This window comes from Triticum aestivum, chromosome 4A, assembly GCF_018294505.1.
Source record: "Triticum aestivum cultivar Chinese Spring chromosome 4A, IWGSC CS RefSeq v2.1, whole genome shotgun sequence".
In the NCBI taxonomy this organism is placed as follows: Eukaryota; Viridiplantae; Streptophyta; class Magnoliopsida; order Poales; family Poaceae; genus Triticum; species Triticum aestivum.
Window position 1 is genome coordinate 562,311,265 of NC_057803.1, and position 22,370 is coordinate 562,333,634.

General features: G+C 44.3%; 1 pseudogene; it reads left to right on the plus strand.

Moving 5' to 3' along the window:
- The first annotated feature begins 6,394 nt into the window (after positions 1-6,394).
- Positions 6,395-11,997, plus strand: LOC123082312 (pectinesterase PPME1-like; annotated as a pseudogene).
- The last annotated feature ends 10,373 nt before the right edge of the window (positions 11,998-22,370 follow it).

Genomic DNA, 22,370 nt, shown 5'->3' on the forward strand with positions numbered 1-22,370 from the left:
CCGCGGCGGTGCCTGGGAGGGAACGCCGTGTCGGGCTGGCTCGGAGGTGCGGAGCAGCGAGGCGGTGACGCCTGGTCGGAGTACTCCGGGTAGGGACCGGCGGAACCAGATGGCCCCCGAACTGCGGGAATGGAGTCGGCTGTTCGGGGGCCGTGGTGTAGACCGGCGAAGGTGAAGACCCAGCCGCCCACGCTGGAAGTGGCGACGGGGAGGGCGGGAACCGGGCCTGATGAATCGGGAGGCTGGTCGGCGAGGGTGCCCCCGAGCTAGGCAGGGGCGGCGCCGGTGGTTGTAGCATCGGTGGCGGGGGTGGGCGGGGGCATCGGTGGCCGCGGGGGAGGGTGGCTGCAAGTACCACCGAGGGGCCGCGGCCGACGTGGTCCCGCCTGGAACGGCAGCAGCGGCTGCCCGGTGCAAGTCGGCACGGAGAACGGCTGCAGCGGTCCGGTGGCCGCCGCCTGCGGCATCTGCTGTAGCGACCAAGGGCCCGATGACGGCGTTGGCGCCAAAGACTAGAGGGGCGCCGCGGCAGCCGGAGGGCCGCCCGGTGGAGCCGCCTGGAACAGCAGCATCAGAGGGGCGCCGTACGGGGAGACACCCTGGGGCGGCCACGGCGTGTGGCCATAGGCGGCCACGGGCGCCGTCGGCAGGGGCATGTAGGGCCCGGCCGCGTACTGCTGCTGCTGCAGGTGGAGGCTCTGTACGGCGGTGACGAGGTCCTGCAGGGTGCCGTGACCTGCTCTGGTGTGAAGACGGCGGACGGCGGTGGCGCAGAGGGAACCGGGGATGGCGGCGCGGGCGGGGTCGCGGTGGAGACGTGGCCCGCCAGCGCGGTTGTCCCGGCGGCGGACGTCATCAGCGCGGTGAGGGGTGGCGCCGTCGTTATCGGCGCGGTGAGGGGCGGCGCCATCGTCATCGGCGCGGTGAGGGGCAGCGTCGTCGTCATCGGTGTGGTGGAGCCGCTGGAAAGCGCCGGCGGTGGTGGTGGCAGCGACATGATCGAAACTTGGTCTCTGATTACCAAATTGGTAGGACTAGCTGAAACATGGTGGCTTCAACTTGGTTATAGTAATTCTTGGGCATGATGCTGGAGTAATTCTTGAAGTTTCATGTATTCTGCTCTTTTTTCAGTTATCAATTAGCTTAATTGCATACACATGAATAGATATGCTTGCTGCACCTAGCAAAATAAGATTAGGAGGTGTCTTCAGTGGAGTACATTTAATTGGTTTTGACATCTCTGTAATATACGGTATCCATCAACTTTGCAGCCGTCGTCTCCGTTGACTTCGCCTTCGTCGTCTCCGTCGACTTCGCCGCAAGGCCATCTGCCATCGCCTCCGCCGACTTGGCCGGAAGCCATCAGCTATCACCTAGACCTACTTTGCCGCAGGTACTTTTGAAGCATCTGATGGGTCTCATCTGTTTGTCAATTCGTCAGTTTACTGTAGCCAATATAGTTGTTGCCGACAGTAGAGTACATTTAACTGACAAGCAACACATGCCCTCCTACATATATGGATTTTGTTTGTACTGGAAAGCAGCAGACTAAATTCATAAAGGAAGATGTATGTGATGAGTTCACTGATTAAAAAAATACAGGATGCTTCAGTGACGCCATTGTATGAATATGTTTGTTTTAAAACAAGCTAGCGTGTGTGTTCATTCCTATATTTTCTGTTATGTATGTTAGTTGGTTTTATTTACAGAAATGTACAAAAAAAAGTTTACTGATGTTCAATGGACTCCAAAAGTTAATAGTACAGACTTGCCTCTGCTGCTGGAGGTAATTAGCCAGCCACTGATAGCTTCCTCTGTTGATGTTGCTTCTTTAGGTAAAGACCTGGCCAAATGGGGATCTGCAATTTGGATATGGGGATCCTCGATTTCTTTTTTGCGGTAACCTGAAATTATTTAGCAAATATTTATTGGCTGCCAAGAAATTTTCTCTGATAAATAATCTACAATCAGAAAATTAAGAGTATGTTATTCTTCTAATACATGTCTTGTTATCCACGTAGCAGATCCATCATGTTTCTGTAATGTCACATCCACGCTCAAGCTAGAATGCAGATAGAGGATTGGACTTTCAGTATACCGCATAAGTAGAGATGTGTCATGCTATTCAATCATGGTTTGGAGAGGTTAAGCTTCATAGTTAGGTTTTTCGGTATGCTCAGAGATAATAAAACTTGATGATGCCTCTTACAACGCACTCTCGATATGACAGATTGAGGGAAAGAATTAAAGAACATATTGCTAAAATGAAGACCATTTTAATTGCTATTTCCTTTACAAAAATACACTCTTGAGCTTTGCGGCAATCAATTTCTTCCTTTGTGTATGACTTAACCTTCATTTCCTATTGATGCCGATTTAATTTTGCTTCAGGGTTGGCCATAGCAGTTCTTCGGAGCCACTAGGCATCAATTGACAGGGAAGAGACTTTTTCTATTAGTCCTTTGATTTTCTTCTGCTTGGGGAGTTCCTACATGCTTTTAAGTATCTGTTTTCATGGGATAATTCAGTCCCTATCTTTCTTGAGAGGATAGGACTAACTGAAAAATATTATATGGCTCACAACATGAAGAAGCATGCAGTAATTTATAAGTTTTGTTGTTTGCTAAACTCCGGTTCTGATTCGAAACATAGGTACATTATTTTCTGAGTTCGCCTTATTTGGTCAGATTATAAACTGATGCATTTCTAAGATACATGTTCAAGCTGAAGAGTCAAATGTACTAACTTTAAGAAATGAGTAAAACTGTATTATATTTCACCTCAGCTTGGACTCAGGGGGTTGTTAAAACGTAGGCTTTATGGTTTTTACTCTACGTATGCAACTACAACCATCTTCACTTGCTTTTGCTGTGCTATTCTTCACAGCAGACTAAGATGGTTAGTTTGCAAAGTTCTTGGATAAATTAGGAAGATATTGTTACTCTTTTTGCACATGTTGGACTGTCTTATACTGCTAACGTTTTCTTAACTTGGTGTACCTATAAATTGTTCTCCGAGACTGACTAAGCAGTCCTCATTGTCATAAATGGTGTTCATTTGGTCTGTATATACAATTGCTTGATGTTGTTTGCAAAAATTAAATAAGTAAAGTTCCGACGGTGGTTTTGCGGTATGTATACTATTTTATTTCTATTTGAAATATGTATAATTAGATCACTCCATCACCATCTGTATGAAAGTTCCTATGTTAGTGTCGTCTACTGGTCATGTATGGTCAGTGTTTGTGTGCGACCAGAGATGCAGATGAAGATCTCATTTGACCCGCTGCTCCCCATCCTCGACTCACAGAAGGACCAAGTGTTTGCTCTGCAGTGAACCCGTTGCAATGCACGGGCACATTTACTAGTACTTACTTATATAGGATAGTAGTAGTAGTAGTACTAATAAAAGGGCTATCGCTTCTTACCACCGTAATTTCGTTCGTTTTTGGTCCACCCACCTCGCCCTAATAATTTTTGTTTGGTTTCGTATGTTCACAAGTCAATGGGCCAGAATTTTGTTTGGTTTCGTACGTTCTTTGCAACTTTGAGTCAATGGGCCAAAATTTTGTTACCAGGCCAGTAAAGAAGTTCGACCTCACAATCTGCCGGCGGGGAGGATTCAGCGGCGCAGAGCGGGCAGGCGATGGGCATCGGGGGAAGCAGAGGAGGACGCCTGCCCCTGTCTCTGTGACGGCGCTGAGGGAGGACGAGGGGGTCGAACGAGAGTGGGGCTAGGGTTTTAAGCCAGGACGGGCTTTGGGCCTTGGGTCGGCTGGCTGCTGTTGGGCTTCTCTTTTTCTTTTTTCCTCTTGCCTTTTCACAATTGCAGAAATTGAGAAGAAAAAATTCTATTTTTTTATAAGAACAAAGGCAATGGGTAGGACTTCTCGAAAAAGGTGGAACTTGTTGACAGAGTTTACTGGAATATTTCCAAACTCACGGAGGTGCTTCCAGCAATTTTGGATGAAGTTGAATTCTAATTCACTTGAACTTAAATCAATGGATTTAAACTAGAGGTATAGTTTAGAAGTGTCCAAAATCATGAGATTTTAGTGGAGCTTGGGAAAAATATGTAAGAATTTTTGGCAAGGTTTGGGGCCAAACTTCATTCATCAAGAGGATAAAGAGAAACTTGGATTATCTTGAGATGTTCGGTGTTTGTCTATTGGACAAAATCACATCCACGGAAGATATGGCCGTCAAGTGCAGTGACGGAAGTGGGTAGGTATACTACGAGTACGAGGTGACAGGGCTGCCACACGCACAGTCTCATCTACGCAACATGTATATGAGTTATGAGATATAATACAATGCATGGGCATGTTTCCCAGTAGTATTAATACAATTGCTAGACAGATTTTTTTTGCACAACCAGCAGCCATACCTCAAATTGCCCAACTTTAGTCAAAGGGATATATATGGGTCATGCCTACTCCCCATAGCCATTCTCTAGCAGAAGCATGTTGGGCACATCACTTGGAAGGCACAGACATGCATGAATTACGATGGTCTGGGTATATCAACTTTTAATACTTTTGCATGTAAACAGCTTACTACAGTAAAGTGTGCCATTAAGGTATAGGCGTATAACTACAGATGTTTCCAGTATATCTGAATATTTTGCTTGGCCATTAGCATGTTTGAATGCCGTAACATCTCCAGTTTTTTTTTGTGAAGTGGAACATCTCCAGTTAACTTGCATTTTTCTGTAGGACATGACTTAGTCAATCCAATTCCTTACCTGCTACTCCCCCCGTTCGGAATTACTCGTCCAAAAAATAAATGTATCTAGATGTATTTTACTTGTAGATACATCCATTTTTGTGACAAGTAATCCGAACGGAGGGAGTACGCCATAGTAGTCTGCTCATATTTATCAGCTAAGTGTGCAACTGCTGCTGATTAGAAATGATAGGTGCATCTAGACGTGGTGAATATTCTACCGAATTTATCTTGTTTTTTGCCTGGTTGTGTTAGTGCAGCTGGAGTAGCATGAAAAAGGGGGAAGAAAAGGGATCAGAACTCAAGTTTAATTAGAGACTTGGTAGCTGAAAACCAAATATAGAAACAGTACATGTTCATACTTCATAGTACTATCTAGCATGGAAAAGGAAGAATAAATTGGATCAGAGCTGAATTTATTTAGTTGAGCCACCCCTGAACTGAGGTTTTGAGGCCGGAGTTGAGTGAAGCCGACTCCATGCAATTTATGTGCAGTTTGCTCTGGACCCCGGAGGCCCAGTGCAAATTATGTACACTACTCCTACAGTCAATCAAAAGAGTAGGACGCTCGGGTTTCTTTGTAGAAATTCGATGGCGGTGTACTGGTGAATCTTCAAGGCTGAAAAAGTGATGTAGTTGCCAGCAGGCAGTTCCTGGAACTTCACCTCCCCGTAGTACTGTACTAAGATTATTTTTGTTAGAACAAACAATATTTTTTGTCTCGATTAAAATTAAATTGTTGTTGTAGGTGGCTGATGAATCCATGAGGTCAGTTGACAACAGGATCGAGTAGCTAGCATCAGCTAGAGTGCATTCATCTCTCACACTCCTGATGCGAGCAAATAAAGTTCCCACCATGATTTAGATGATGAATCCCATCCAATATCAATGGAGAGCGAGGGAACAAAAAAAGGCGCATTGCATTCCTAACTAGAGGCGTTGCACGACACCATCATAGCTCATGAATGCATCTTCAGGGAAGCTCTGGAGACATGGTCTCTCCTCCACAAAACATACCTCTATATATGTGACACTGATGCATAGTTTTTCTTTTCTGATGAGTAACACGAAAGGCCCCAAACAACCACGAATGTTCCCGTTGTTGTAGTTGTACGACCCATGCCCATCGGTGCCGCAGCACACTTTTAGCCCGTACTTGAGTCCTACACACACGTACATTACATTACATGAATGAACCAGCAAGTTTATGGTTTTGCTGAAATCACGGAGACCGGCTAGCACACACCAAACACCATGCATGAATGCATGCATGCTGAACCCTCTTCTTAATGGAAAATACATGCAATGCTCTTGCATGTTCTTGAAAAAATAATGGCACGTACGTGCATAAGATATCCTTGTCCCCGAGAATGTCCCATGTAACCGATTGTTTGTCATGCAACACGAAGGGATGCATGAATTTTACTTTGTAAATATGTATCTCGGTTGATGGAATAAAAGGAGAAAGAAATACATGTGTCATCTAGTCAATGATCTGGTAAAGGCAATGCAGACCATCCATAAAACTGAGGGTCATGCACCTACTTCGGGAGGAGAATTGATTCAAGACCACTCTCTCTGCTTGTTCTTTGCTCGTCCTTTCATTACCTGCCAATGTGAACTATATATACCCCAACTCAATAAATCGTTAGCCACAAAGAGAAGAAAGCACACCTTGCATATTGCATCAATCATGGGGATGAAGAATCTCTCGTTGTTCATGGGGTTGCTCATGCTTGCGTTGTTTCCAATGCTGTCACGACAAGATGGTTTTGATCAATGGGTGACATTGCAAGAGAGTAAGACTAGCGTAGCCACATCGACACTTGACGCCAAGCTCTCTACAGCAGAAGCCTCAAGGATTGGTAATGGCGTTGATCCATACACTATCTTTGGCGGTGAAGATGGCATGTACAAGAGCATCAGTGAGTGCATTTCCAACGTCCCCAATGACAACACTAGATGACATATGTTTAACCTAAAGCCCGGAATAGTGTTCCGTGAGAAGGTGTTCATTGGGAAAGGTAAGCCTTTCATCACGCTAAAGTCCGATCCCTCCAACCCTGCTGTTATCGTCTGGAATGATACTGCCATGACCAAGGGCAAGGATGGCAAGGTCCTCACCTCCCGTGGTAGTAGCACTGTGTAACGCCCCAAGACCGGAGCTTCAGATACCTTCCTTGGGTTCCGAGTTTCGTCGTGTGATTTGTTTGGTTCTTTGCATTCATCATTGCATCATGTTGCATTTCATCATGTCATCTTGTGCATTGTGTGTTTTCATACATATTAAGTTGTTGCATGTTCCATGCATGAATCTTGCTTCATCACCTTCTGCTTCCCTCTACTTCCTTCTTTTGGCAAGTGTCACGTTCCCTTCTCTTTTAGTGTTCATCTTTGCCTCAATATTCCAACACCATGCACCTAGCCTCTATGTCAAATTTCATCTCTATTGAAATTGTTTTGGTTAGGGTTTAAAATGGTTCAAGTTTGAATTTAATTCAAACTTGAATTATTTTTACTTCCTTTAAAAATCTCCAAACCAATTTTATTAAATAGAGCACATTTTCAGGATCACGAGTATATTTTTATTTTCCTCTAGCTCCTCTCCTTCTTTTTCCTGCTCTTTCCTTTTGTTTTTTTCTGCCTGGAGAAATAGAAAAGCAGCAGCAGCAGCTACCTGGGCCTCGGCCATCCGGCCGGCCCATTAGCTCAGCCGGCCTATAGGGCCATCCAGCTCCGGCCCACCTAATTTCCCCTAACCCTACCCGATCTCATCCTCCCTCTGCTCTCCCCTCGCGCCGCCAGGGAGAGTTTTGGCTCGATCCCATCTCCCTCTCCCTCTCGTCCTCAACCACCGCTCGACCCACCTCTCCCTCTCGCTCCCACACGCACCGCACCAGGGGCCCGACCCCATCTCCCCTGCCCCGCGCCATACCTCCCTCTTCTCCACGTCTGCGGCGCCGCCCAGGGTCTCCTTCGGCGTCGGCCTCCTGTGTCGCTGGACTGCCTCCCCGACCCCCGCATCCCCGCTCGCGCCCAGATCCCGTTGCCACCCGGCGCGCCTCGCCGCCGCCCATGCTCACCTGCCTCGCCGCCCTGCTGACTCCGGCGAGGACGTGCCTCCCCTCTGCCGCTTCCACTGCCTCCTGCCATGGCCTCCTCCTCGCCTCGAAGCTCCGCGCCCTGGGCGTCTTCCTCGCGCACCTTGCCATGGTCTTGTGCCCCTCGAACCAGCAGGACGATGCCCTGCCTTGCCGCCGTTCGCCTCCGGCGAGCATCCGCAGAAGCTCATCCACCTCGCCATGCTCCTGCTTCCTCCCCAGCGCTGCCCCTGCCCGAGTCAAGTGCCACCAGTTGCTAGCTTCGATCCGTTGCATCCTTCCTGAATGGAACCGCCAAGAGCCCTTTTCGGCGAGACCAAGCCCGCAAGTTCCACGGATCTGCAAAGTACCTCTACGCACGTTTACGCCAAGATCATCTCGGAAAACGCCAAATACCCCTACGCGCGAAGACGCCTAAGACCGTTTCGGGATTCATCAAGTACCGCACCGAACGCCAAGTACCAGGACGTCGAGGACCCGCCAAGTTCATCTACGTGCGTGTACGACTACAGATCCGGGGTGCATCTAGTACCTCTCCGAACAAACGTGAACGACTACCGTCGACCCCCAAGTGACTCGGATTCGTCAAGTCCTTCTACGAAAACGTGTACCACTACTGTCGCCAAGATCGCGAGAACCTCTACCGTCGACCCTAGAGCATGCGAGAACGACTACTTCGACTACGAACGTCCCAAAAACGTCTACTTCCCCTACACCGCATCGAACTCGAACCGCTCCGATAACGCACGCTTCGAAGGTATAACCCCGAGACGACGTCCGTGAACGAATGCTTGCGATGTTTGAGATGCACCCGTTGTCTGCACCATGTCCGAGTTGTCACTTGCTCGGTCCTCCTCGTTTGCCGCTAACCCGTGGGAATCCGGTAACCGGGAGCACCCCACCGTTTATCGCATGACCCGCATCCGCACACTTCTCCTTTGCATTGGTATCTCAATCGAGTTACCGGGAACCAGAACGTTGCCATGGCACCGTTTCATTATCGTTGCTGTGGCACCCCTTTTGTTTCCGCCACAATGACAAATGCTTCTTAATGCTCTTGTCAACTTCTCTTAAAATTGCATAAACTTGTTCATGTCATCCGCATCATGATAACAACAATTAATATGTTTAATTTGTTGTTTGCATTAATTTACTAATGCATATGGGGATTTACCGGATTTGTTGTTTGCGATATCCGACCCCATTTAAATTGTTTAGATAGTATAGTTTTGTTATGCTTCACCTTTTGCCATGCTTAACAACATTTAGTATTGTTGAGTACATAACCGAGATCGATCTAAATAACTTGAATGTGGTGTTTCGTCAATATGCAACGGAGTTGCATGTTGAGCTCCACTTAATTTGTAGGATTGTTTGTGCACTTTGCCATGCCATGCTTCATTAAACCGGACATGCATCATACTTATTTGTGCATCATGCCATGCTTATGTCGTGGTTGTTTACTATGTTGTGTGCTTCTTTCCGGTGTTTGCTTCTTCGGGTTGGTTCCGGTAACGTCGCGTTTGTGAGGAACTGTTCAACTACGTCCATTTGTCTCCTTCATGGACTCGTTCTTCTTCCTTGTGGGATCTCAGGCAAGATGACCATACCCTCGAAATCACTTCTATCTTTGCTTGCTAGTTGCTCGCTCTTTTGCTATGCCTATGCTGCGATACCTACCACTTGTTTGTCATGCCTCCTATATTGTTGAACCAAGCCTCTAACCCACCTTGTCCTAGCAAATCGTTGTTTGGCTATGTTACCGCTTTGCTCGGCCCCTCTTATAGCGTTGTTAGTTGCAGGTAAAGATTGAAGTTTTGTTCCTTGTTGGAACATGGAGATGTTGTTCCTTGTTGGAACATGTTTACTGTTGGGATAACACGATATATCTTATTTAATTAATGCATCTATATACTTGATAAAGGGTGGAAGGCTCGGCCTTATGCCTGGTGTTTTGTTTCACTCTTGCCGCCCTAGTTTCCGTCATATCGGTGTTATGTTCCCGGATTTTGCGTTCCTCATGCGGTTGGGTTATAATGGGAACCCCTTGACAGTTCGCTTTGAAAAAAACTCCTCCAGCAAGGCCCAACCTTGGTTTTACCATTTGCCACCTAGTCTTTTTTTCCCTTGGGTTAGGCCAGCCCAAGGGTCATCTTTATTTTTAACCCCCCCCCCCCCGGGCCAGTGCTTGTCTAAGCGTTGGTCCAAACTAGAGCCACTTGCGGCGCCACCTCGGGGAAACTTGAGGGCTGGTTTTAGCTGTACGTAGTGTTCATCCGGTGTTGCCCTGAGAACGAGATATGTGCAGCTCCTATCAGGATGTCGGCGCATCGGGCGGTCTTGCTGGACTTGTTTTACCATTGTCGAGGATGTCTTGGAGTACCGGGATACCGAGTCTGATCGGAATGTCTCGGGAGGAGGTCTATTCCTTCGTTGACCGTGAGAGCTTGTCATGGGCTAAGTTGGGACTCCCCTGCAGGGATTTGAACTTTCGAAAGCCGTGCCCGCGGTTATGGGCAGATGGGAATTTGTTAACGTCCGGTTGTAGAAAACCTAAACTTGACCTTAATTAAAATGCATCAACCGCGTGTGTAACCGTGATGGTCTCTTTCCGGCGGAGTCCGGGAAGTGAACACGGTGTTGGAGTTATGCTTGACGTAGGTTGTTTTAGGATCACTTCTTGATCATAGTTCATCGACCGTGCTTTGCCTTCTCTTCTCGCTCTCTTTTGCGTATGTTAGCCACCATATGTGCTAGTCGCTTGCTGCAGCTCCATCTCATACCTTTACCTTACCCGTAAGCTTAAATAGTCTTGATCGGGTGCCGATGAGTCCCCGTGGCTCACAGATACTTCCAAAACCAGCTGAGTCTTTACCTTACTTCGTGAGGGTGCGAGATTGCTGAGTCCCCGTGGCTCACAGATACTTCCAAAACCAGCTTGCAGGTGCCGATGAGTCCGTGCAGATGACGTAACCAAGCTCAGGAGGAGCTCGATGAAGATCTTGTCCTTTGTGTTGTTTCGTTCTATTTGATCAGTAGTGGTGCCCAGTTGGGGTTCGATAGGGGACCTATGTCGCATTTGGGGTTCTTCTTTTATTTTGGCTCCGTAGTCGGGCCCTGATTGTACTTGGATGATGTAATGCTTTATTCATGTAATTGTGTGAAGTGGCGATTGTAAGCCAACTATGTATCTTTTCCCTTATGTATTACATGGGTTGTGTGAAGATTACCTCACTTGCGACATTGCTTTCAATGCGGTTATGCCTCTAAGTCGTGCTTCGACACGTGGGAGATATAGCCGCATCGAGGGCGTTATACACTGTTACCATGGAGTCTGACTATTTCATTGCCTATGGTATTATCATCAAGAATGATGCACTTCCTGCCAAGGCGGGCGACAAACAAGTGCAAGCCACTGCATTGCATGTGACGGGCACAAAGGCAATTTTCTATAACTGCACGATCGAGGGCGGCTAGGGAGCCTTGTATGACCATCAGGGGCTTCACTACTTCAAGGCCTCTACAATCAAGGGAAGTGTCGACTTCATCTTTGGGTCCACACGATCTTTGTATGAGGATTGTAGTATCATCTCTACTAACAAGGATATCACCAACATGGAAGTGGCACAAGAGGGGTGGGCTAGCGAGAGCCGTATCAACAGTGAGAGTGGTTTCTCCTTCAAGAATTGTACCATTAAGGGTGAGGGGAAACCAGTATTCTTAGGAAGGGCATCAGAAAACTTCTCGCAGGTTGTGTACTCCTCCACCGAGATGGACAGCGAAATTGTTCCCATCATATGGGAAAAGGGGAATATGAAAATTCCTAAGAGGTACTTATTAACATCACTAATCCATGTGGCTTTAGTTCATATATAGGATTGATCAAACTAACACATTTTGTTTGCTTGCTTCATCACACACCAGTGGGATCTACTATGGTGAGTTCAAATGCTATGGGCCTGGGTTAGATGCATCGAAGAAGGCTGGATGGGCCCTATCCCTAACTGAGGCTCAGGCCAAGCCCTTTACCTGCAAAAGCTTCATCTCAGGTGGCTCATGGATTACCCCCCTTCCCCCGGCTGATCCATAGATACAACCACATACTCACCTCTTTAATATTGCATGCATATTATAAAGAAGTGTATGTTTTATCTCTCTTAACACTTCCAATATATAGCGTGATGCATGCCCATGCATGAAATAAGCATATATTGTACTATGGTTTATATATATATATATATATATATATATATATATATATATATATATATATATATATGCCTAAATGTTATTTTCTCTATTGCATGGTTCAAATGTATTTATTGTATAAATCTCAATGATCACGTGAGTTGATAAGTTGATACTGTTATTGCACTGAGCTTTGATGACTTGTTCAAACGTGTGCGGATGAAGGAAAACCTCTCTGAGAGATGTCTCTCATCCTGTGTTGCTCTTATCGGTGTATAGCTACCGCACCGGGGAGTAGTGCTACCCCCCTTTTAGAGATGATCAGCCGGGGGCTTTCCAGAGGAAGAACTCACACTAATGCAGGTAGGTCCTAAGAAGACACATGTATAGGAGACCATTCGACCAAACTGTGTGCGATGCATGAATCGCAAACGGTATGGTTATAAAAATGTCTCCAATAAAATGAACTGTGTGTGATGGCTGCTCCATCGAGCATGATTCAGATAAGAGTTGTGTGTGCGATACGTGGCAATACATTCGATCCATATGATCTGTTTGAGATGATACAGCAGAACACAAATGATTAACCAGATCAAGATGTGTGCGATAGACGGCATACATGTCACTCAAATGAACTGTTTGCAATGAGCCAAAATAACACAAACGGTTACCCAAATCGAGATGTGCGCGACAGACGGCATATAGGTCACTCGACTGAACTATCTACAATGAGTCAAAATAACACAAACAATTGCCCAGATGGAGAATTGCGTGGTAAGACCGATAATAACACACACGATCTATATACTTATACTTACTTATACTAATTACAGACTCCCAAGGAATTACCATGTTAATCAGTAATTAGGAGCCGTTTATCTTGTGGGCCCCAATAATTACGGTTTGGATCTGCCCAATATTTCTAGGTCAATCTATCAGACGAGACTTGCCTGCTCCCCCGCCGTGTGCCCATCCGTGCTTCCGTCTACGTGGCTTGATTTAATTGGAACAAAATAAAGCCCGGCCCCACCCCCTTAAAATCAGGGGGGAGATGATTAGATTAGAAAGAAAAAAAGAAAAAAAACAGTCGTAGGATGAAGTGGGAGCACAGATGAGAGCACAGGAAGGGAGCAGGCAAGCCGGATCCCTATCTATAATCAAAGAACCGCTCACGCCTCCTCTCCACCTCCCGCACAATCCTCCTCTCCACCTCTCGCACAATCGCTAACGTGCAGGCCATCGCCACCTCCTTCATCTACTGCTCACCCAGCCATCTCCCTGGCTCTCAAATCTTCTTACAGCCATCAACGATGTCATGGGTTAGCACGGCCTCCTCTTTCTTCTTTCTCCATTATCTCCGTTCCCAATCTCCTTCTAGGCGCAATCTTCTCTTTTTGTGGTCCATGTCGTCCTATCTGTCCCCTCCACGGATTTCACTTCAATTGCATAGCGTTAGATTTCTCCATACTCTCAGCAATGGCTTCAGACTTCAGTCCAAGTCCACTGCCGCAAAACTTACCATAGGACAGATAAACTAACCTATTTTATTTTGTTTCTTACTGTTGTTAGAGTAGTTAAAATTTGAATCAAGTTAGGAGATATTTTCTTCGATGGGCTTCGTGCACTGGACGGCTGACCCCGTAGGACAAGGTAGGATGGTTGTTTTCGTTCATCACTAAGAGACCTAGGAGGAAGAAGGGGAAACAAAGAGGATCAGGTCGTGGGCTGTAGGACTGGTGGCTGGCTCGGGTGCAGCCATCAAGAAGATGGACAGGAAAGGCTGGAGAGACAAAGGGGCTGGGGGCAGGTACAGATTTGTTTTTCTGAATTTATGAATGTCTTATAGTGCACTCTAAATTTCTATCAATTACAGATCTTCAATTCTTAGTACTCTTTTGGTGCTATGATTTGTGAAACACATATTTGACTTAAAATCTGTCCATCGTCCGCCACTGTTCGCACTATGAATGCTTATACCTCTGTAGAAAATCTTCTTCCATGATCTCCTTGGTGTTTTAGTTCATTTGTCAATGTTCAGCGGGCAATACATTTTGTGAGATCTGCAGCCTACTCAAGGATGACGACTCCACCATTATTCTAACCTTCTTGGAGGTCTGTTCTATTCATCTTAATCTTCTATCACATACTCTTTTCATAAGGTAGTTACACACGCCATAGTTCCTCCCTCACTGTTCCTCAATCGCAGTCTGATATATATTAGACATGATTTACTCATTGTTTAGACCTACTAGGACAAATGCCCGTGCGTTGCAACGGGGGAGAAAACTGACCTATAATCAAATTTAGTGAGAACTGTATATGCAAATATAACGCCACGTGCTTCATACAAAGAAACCGCTAGTTCATGAAAATGTCCACCAGCGCAGTACAATAATATCAGAACGATTTATTCAAGAATCAAAACAACTCACTGCAATAAACTCACTGCAATAGTAGAATCCCATTGCACAGTAGGACCCTGAGCCCTATGTGTGGCCAACAGTGTTTTTGGATTTGCTGAACTTTTGTCTCGATTGCCACGCGATTTGTGAAGTAGTTGGATCACGCACGAGGAAACATTAAATTTGAAGTTTCGGTCGTTGATACTTGATTTTTTATTTGAAACTTGCTATTTTCTCATTCCCTTTTTCCAAAATTATAGATAAGATTTTAAGACTTTTTTTTTTCTGTCGGTCATAGGCGCGAAAATTGTGATTTTATTGTTTGCGTGCCAAACTTAACATTTAATATTAAAATCCATCCAAACATATTTAAGATGGATCTTATTTGAAATCCCTCGTCACGAGAAATACGAATTCAGAAACAAAACTTAATTTAAACTTTTCATTTAAAAGATATAAAAGTTTGAAAATCGAACGCCAGAAATAAAATCACATCTGAGGGACCACGACACAAATCCTCAACCGCTCTTCCCATATTGCTTTTGGTTTTAGAGTCGCTAGTGCTGCCGCAAATTAGCACCACTTAACTTGTAGCAATTTCTGCATGGGGACAATATTTTCTGTCATTACCATATGAATTGTTGGAGGCCTATTTTAGCCTCTAGTGAGGAAAGAAAGCAGTTCCTGGCTATGCTTTTAAGCCTGCCGTTGAAGACCAAGCAAAATCCTGCATAGTAATTAGAAACCAATTAAGGCATCATCATGCAGCAATGTACATTTTTTTCATTATTCTACGGATGAATCCATTGAATTTGGCCACGTCGTGCGCCCTTCTTCCTAATCTCCTGTAATTCTCTTTTATTAGGGATGAATCCATTTAATTTGCCCACATCGTGAGTCAACCTTCCTATTTTTTAAATATGGATGAATCCGCTTAATTCAAGGACGCCATGCGCCGGAGGCCCGGAGCCTTGCCTTCCTAACTCCTTTAATAACGTCCGTGTGCTAGAACCTTCATCGTCCTCCTTTAATTCCGTTTAGTTTAACCTTCCCTCGTTATCTCACATAGCCGTGTACATTATTACATTGGAGATCGCTAGTTCGATTCTGGAGAGCAATTTTTTTTTCCTTCTATTTTCCTGGACTGCAGTCAGCCCGCCGGTGTGTGTGTTTTAAACGGGCTACAACTAAGATATAAGATGGGCCATAGCGACACAACACGGGCTGTGCTCGACGGACGTGCGTGCATGTGTCATATGTCCCCAAATTAGTACCACCTCACATATATCTTAAATACCCCTCAAAAAAACATATATCTTAAATAGAAAATAAAATCACCGCGGGACGAAACCAAGAATATCACCTTGCTTTATTAGTAGGTATATATATATATATATATATATATATATATATATATATATATATATAACAGCATAGGAAGTTAGCACACCTTCATTGCCATGGCCAGCCAACGCTTGCAGCAGTCCATCAAATGAAGTATGCAAGGAGCAATAATGGAGAAGGTTTTCGTTCTTGGAGATTTTTATGTTGCGCTTCCTGCAGTATGAGAATTAGTCTATAATGAGCATGTACAGTTTCATGACATGCATTCATTAGTTTCAGACCTGTCTAGATACTGCCGTGGGTAAGATATGGGCGTGCTAAGATTTTCAATTTATTTGGGGTTCAGTTCACTAAAGATGTGGAAATCAGGCATCTCTTTTAATTTTGTTGGAAAGTGGATAAGTCATTTTGGAGAGTTAATTTCTTGGTTTGTTAATACGTTTCTTACAAGTAAAATATATGGTTTTATCAACTTCAATCTGTTCTTTCAATTTTATTCTCATGCACTAATCCAATAACAATATGTGCGTCTTAGAAGCATAAATTATGCAAGTTTTAATGGAATTTCTTTTGATAGTGCTCTTTGCATACATGGAGTGTTCAGACGGTCGAGAAGGCCGCACCTTAGTATAGTATCTATTCAAAGCCACAGGGAAGATCAGAAATAATGCCCAAGTTAAGCTATTGGTAGTTCTTTCTCATACTTATTCCACCGGGTTATCTTAGTGACATCCCTTTGCTAAATTGATGTACTAAGTAATAAAGAACATATGCGAGTTGATTTTTGTAAATTTTAGTATTCTGTACAGTGCTGGAACTCTCTTAGTAAGAGCTGCTAGGTACTTAAGATCTGTTTAGTATCACCAAGAAACTTCCAAAAACAATGTACATACTGACTGACTCCATGATCCTAAACTGTATGTTGTTGTAATTGATATCTATGCTATACATTCATGTGCAGACTTTGTTTTGACATCTATGCTATACATTCATGTGCCACTAGTGCAGAACCGAGCAATAGCACCGGTTCGTAAGGCCCTTTAGTGCCGGTTTAGTAACCGGCACTAAAGTGTGGGCACTAAAGCCCCCCCCCCTTTAGTACCGGTTCAGCACGAACCGGTGCTAAAGGGAAACCACGTGGCACGATCCAGCTCCGGGGGCCGGGAGCCCTTTAGTACCGGTTGGTAACACTAACCGGTACTAAATGTTTGTGGGTTTTTGTTTTATTTTTCAATTAAATTTGTGTTATCAATTTAATTTAGGATTGTTTTACGTTATAATGAGTTGTAGTCATCATCATCATCATCATCATCATCATCATCATCATCGCATATTAATAAATAAATAAACTCTAGCTAGCTAAAAACCATCGTAGTCGTCTAATTACCACTATTTAATCATCATAGTCATTATTGCTAGCTATCTAATCATCACCAACACTGGCTAGCTTAAAGAGAAAACATTCACTTTGTAACAGAAGCAAAGATATCATCGAGTTCAACATAATCATCACCAACATCGAAGTTCAGGACATGGACATGAGATAAGTACTAATTAAGAGCATGAACTAGTAGCTACTCCTGCTGCTCCCTCTCAGGTAGAATAGCATAGAACATGTATAGCTCTCCTGATTCATCATACTGGAGCATGCAGATGAATCTGTCTCCTAATCTTGGGTTGCGCTTCTCCTTGCTGCCCCCTAGTACTTCTCTGCGATCGTTAACAATTTTGCTCCAATCTTTCACTATTAAGCATTCTTTGCTTTCAGAAATCTTGAATGCACTCATGTGCAATGTAGGATATCTTGGCCGTAAGCTAACCATTGACATGTCACCTTTAGTCTTGATCCACTGAGGCACAACTGTCATCAGAAGTCCCTGTTGAAAAACATCGTATAGTAATTAATATACTAAGCAATGAAAGTTTAGCTTCAAAAATAATGTATGCAAAAGATGCACTAATTAAGGACAAATAGTTAAAATCTTACCATCTTTCGATTATAGATGTGACCGTAGTTCAATACGATCACCATTGGTCGCACGTTTTGAGTACTAGCATTTCTAAGTTCAGGAAAAAAATTTGTCTTGACATCGCCTCGACGAAAAGTTCAGTCCGAATCGCCGAAAGGTTTTGTCCGAGTCGTCAAAGAGTTCCGACTTCAGCTCAAAAGGTTGGATTATCAAGAGGTTCCAGTTCAGAAATTCTGGATTATCAAAAGTTTCGGCCGGATTATACAGAGGTTCTAGCTCAAAAGGTTCCGGATTATCAAAAAATCCGGTTGGATTATCAAGAGGTTCCGGTTCAAAGGTTCCGGACTATCAAAAGTTTTGGCCGAATTATACAGAGGTTCCAGCTCAAAAGGTTCCGGATTATCAAAAATTCCGGTTGGATTATCAAGAGGTTCCGGTTCAAAAGTTCCGTATTATCAAAAGTTCCGGCCGGATTATCAAGAAACTCCGGTTCCAGAAATTCCGGTTCAAAAAAATTCCGGCCAGGTTATGTGGAGACCTCAGGCATTACAAGACACAGAACCAATCAACTCTTTTCTTAAAACAAAAGCAGCACTATGCATTATCCGGCGCCAGCGTCCGGCAAAAAATACCAGGTGCTATCATTTCTATGTATTTTATCAGTACATGTTAATTCATCCGACAACAATTACTCTGGCCGGTAATATTTTTACGTAGGGCAACTATTAAAAGAAAAAGGGGTGGTGTTATACCACGGATGCACGTTCAGCTGTATCAAGCGGCTTCACGGACAGGGTGTCGCGGTCCGGCTTACGTCAATGTACTGGCTGACTCGCCCGTCTACACCACCTTACAACACCTCGGACAACTCGCCCGTCCGCCATGGCCACCGTTTCATGCGTCCACGCCGGCTTACAACGTGGAGGACAACTTACTCGGCCGCACCGGATTACAACGCCGGGCCGACTCATCTGTCTGCTCCTACGGTTAACTTGGTCGTGATTAATTTTAGCATCACTGTGGTGATCATCAACTCGATGGCGGATAATTTCCGGCCTAGCACATCAGGTGATATCCATCTAAAATATATTTTATTAGCACATATTATTTTTGTCAAAGAACAGTTTACCTTTACCTTGGTCTGCAATATTGTTTATGCAGGACCATTGTTCATTGCAAAAGCTATGGCTGTGTCATGGATGTATAAACTCGCGCAACCATTATGAATGCGCTAGTATCTTACCATGCCATCAAGCTCGGTGAATATATGTGCAAACCGCCATTCTGCAGACCGGTTTACATCAATATGACGTGGCTAAGTCGCTCGTCCACGCCGGTTTACAATGTCGCGGCCGACTCATCTGTCTGTGCCGCCTTTGAAAGCCGCGGTCATCTTTGCTGTCCGTCTCTCACGGCCTGGTCGACATCAACATACCGGGCCGCACCTGTCTGCATGAGCTGTTTATTGGGCATGAGCAAGTCATAGCTTGTGTAGCTCGGTTTTCTTTCAAATTGGAGACAAATTATCATCAACCGCCGTTTGCACTGGATGGTTCAATGGGCAGGCGCACAAGTCGCCGCCACTACAGTTTTGATTAACTTCAAATCGCCAGTTGGAAGGAAACATTGGCCGAGTTGCTGACACGGCTCATATGGGATCATTTAAAACCCGCCGCAGTCACCTCAACCTTCTATGGATTCACATCATGCTATCAACGCCAATGATATACAAGTTATGCCGGTTTATATCACGGTTAAATATGGAGAGTCTCAAGCCAACTCCTCGAGTCACCTTTGAGACTCGGGGGCTACAATGACATGACTCAGCGAATCTTGCCAGTTTCAGCAAATTTAAGAACCCCGGGACGATGGAGGGAAGGATAACCCGGTCCCGGAGGCTACTGTTATATTGATGAAAGTTTAAAAGCCGTCAGAAAATTTCTGGCTTAGAAAGTATATGACAGTTATAAAATCCCGGCTCGATGAAGAAGTTCCAGGTCATCAGAAATGACTCCGGTTTACAATCCGGTTCAAGAAAAATCTATTCTCCTACAAAGCTCTGAAGCGCTCAAATCCGGTTTAACAATGTCCGGTTCAAAAAGGAATTAACTTCTTGCAAGTTCGAGTTTAAAGGCTGTCAGAAAATTTCCGGTTGAAAATGAAGATTCCGGTTTAAAATCCGGTTCAGGGGAAAGATATCTCCCACAAAGCTTTGAAGCTCTCAATATCTGGTTCAAGATCCCGATTCAAGAAGAATTTATCTCTTGCAAAAAGTTAAAAATTGCCAAAGAGAGCCTGCTGCCATGATGCGCGGTTCAAACATGGGTATCCTGCCTTACTGGCCTGACATATTATTGATTACATGGGGGCTTCTGCTTCATAAAGCGGGGTCTTTGTTCTTTTACATCATGTGCGGTTACATGGAGCTGTTCTGTCTTAAAGCGGCCTCCGGTTTACCCCTTGAAAATTTTATAAACATCACTTGGGGGCTTGGTCGTATCCGAACCAATGCAACACCTTTTGATAGGCGAAAGACTCCAGATCACTTGGGGACATGGTCAAGTCTGAACCAGTCACGCCTCTTGATCGGCCTAATGCCATAGAATCACTTGGGGGCTTGGTCGAACCCGAACCATTGCCACGCCTCTTGATCGGCATAATGCCACGGTTTCATTTGGGGACCTGGCTGACTTGAACCATAGCTACACCATTGGGGAGCTTGGTCGTGTCCGACCATGGTAACACCATCTGATCGGCTCAATAAGCCTCTTTTTGCAAATGGTTTTATCATTGTCGTTGCTTCAATATTTTCCTTGATAATTGTTTCTTTTATTTTTGTTGCATTTTTAAACCGACAAAGTTTTAAACCGGTTCAAACTGTCAATTACAAATTGACGGAACACGGTCAAATCTTAATCCGGAGACTATCTTCCCGGTTTGATTTTCTGTTACCATCCTATTATGGAGTAAACCAGTGTTTATCAACCCGGCTCGGCTTTCAACTATAAGTTGTCAGTACACGATCAAGTTATAATCCGGACACTATCAGCCCGGTCTGGTTTGACTACAAGTCACTAGTATTATATATGGTTAATCTGGGGTTTATCACAAACCCGATACGCTTTTATCATAATCCGGTACAATATGAAGGGAGTTATCATTACTCAAAGATTGGGGTTATCACTCTTACTACAAAAGTTGGTAAACCAACGATGTGATTCAATGTCACAGGTATGATATATTTCATATTTTTAAGTGCAGCCTTGGTTATAAACCCAGGTTATATGTTGGGCATTATGACCCGTCCGGCGGTAAACCGCTAGGACACTTTAAACTTGTTGTATGCAGAAACAGGTTTGAATAAAGTATGATGATAAATTCTGGTGTTTATTAAACCGGCCTGGCTTTTGACTATAAGTCGCCAGTATGATGATAAAATTCCGGTGTTTATTAAACCGGCCTGGCTTTTGACTCTAAGTCGCTAGTATGATGATAAATTATCCGGTGTTTATTAAACCGGCCTAGCTTTGGACTATAAGTCGCCAGTATATATATATTTGGATTGCGCCATTGGAATTATGCGCTTATAAATCATTGGGTTATATTATTCAAATAGCCAAACTTGGCTGAATTTTCATTATGATATTGAATGAATAAGGTTTTCACCAGATTATATTATCTTGAATAGCCAGCATGGCTGGATTTTTATGGTTATTAATAACCAGTATTACCGAGTTTTCAAAGTCGCTTTAGCGCAATGGCTATTATTTTATCAAAGGATATGATTTAGTCTACAATGGAAGGAATAGTCCCGAGTCGCTGCAGGCTTACAACCCGGCACTTGGGGCTACATTATTCAAATCAAGATTACATGCAAGTCTCATGTCGCTGCAAGCATGCATCATGACACTTGGGGGGCTAATGCAAAGTCATTTTTTACTAGTCTTATTGAAGACCCGACTCATCATATTATAATGAGCCGGCCCTTGGGGGCTACCAATTGCTCATGTCAACAATTCAAGGTACACAAGTTTTTGTCCATAATATTGACGGATCCATTGCTCAGTTGGTAAAGCACAAAGCTCTTAACCTTGTGGACGTGGGTTCAAGCCCTACGATGGAAGCTACATTATAAGATGTTATTTTCATTGAAGTATATATCAAGTCCCGGTTCGGTATTATCTTACTAAGCCGGCCCTTGGGGGCTACACATCACTGCTAAAATCTACATTATTATATTTACAAAGTTCCTGCTCATTATTGCATAATGACCCGGCCCTTGGGGGTTACACTGATTGAAGTTTTTATAAGCAATTACAAGTCCCAGGTTGCTGCAAGCATGACAACCCGGCACTTGGGGGCTACATATATGGAGTATTCAGTTAATATGATTGAGATGAACTAATCGGATTTCTTCAAGGTTGAAACACTTATGGGAGCAAGTCTTAAATTATCACTATGTTCTCCTCTTAAGACTTGGGGGCTACATGTATTATGCATATAAAGGAGGAACATCTTCATTTTATCAGTTTTGAGCAAATCAGGAAGATCAATTACATGACCCGGTGTCGACAACAATTATGACCCGGCGCCATCAATATTTATAAACCTACCATTTTGGTAATATTAAACCGGCAATTT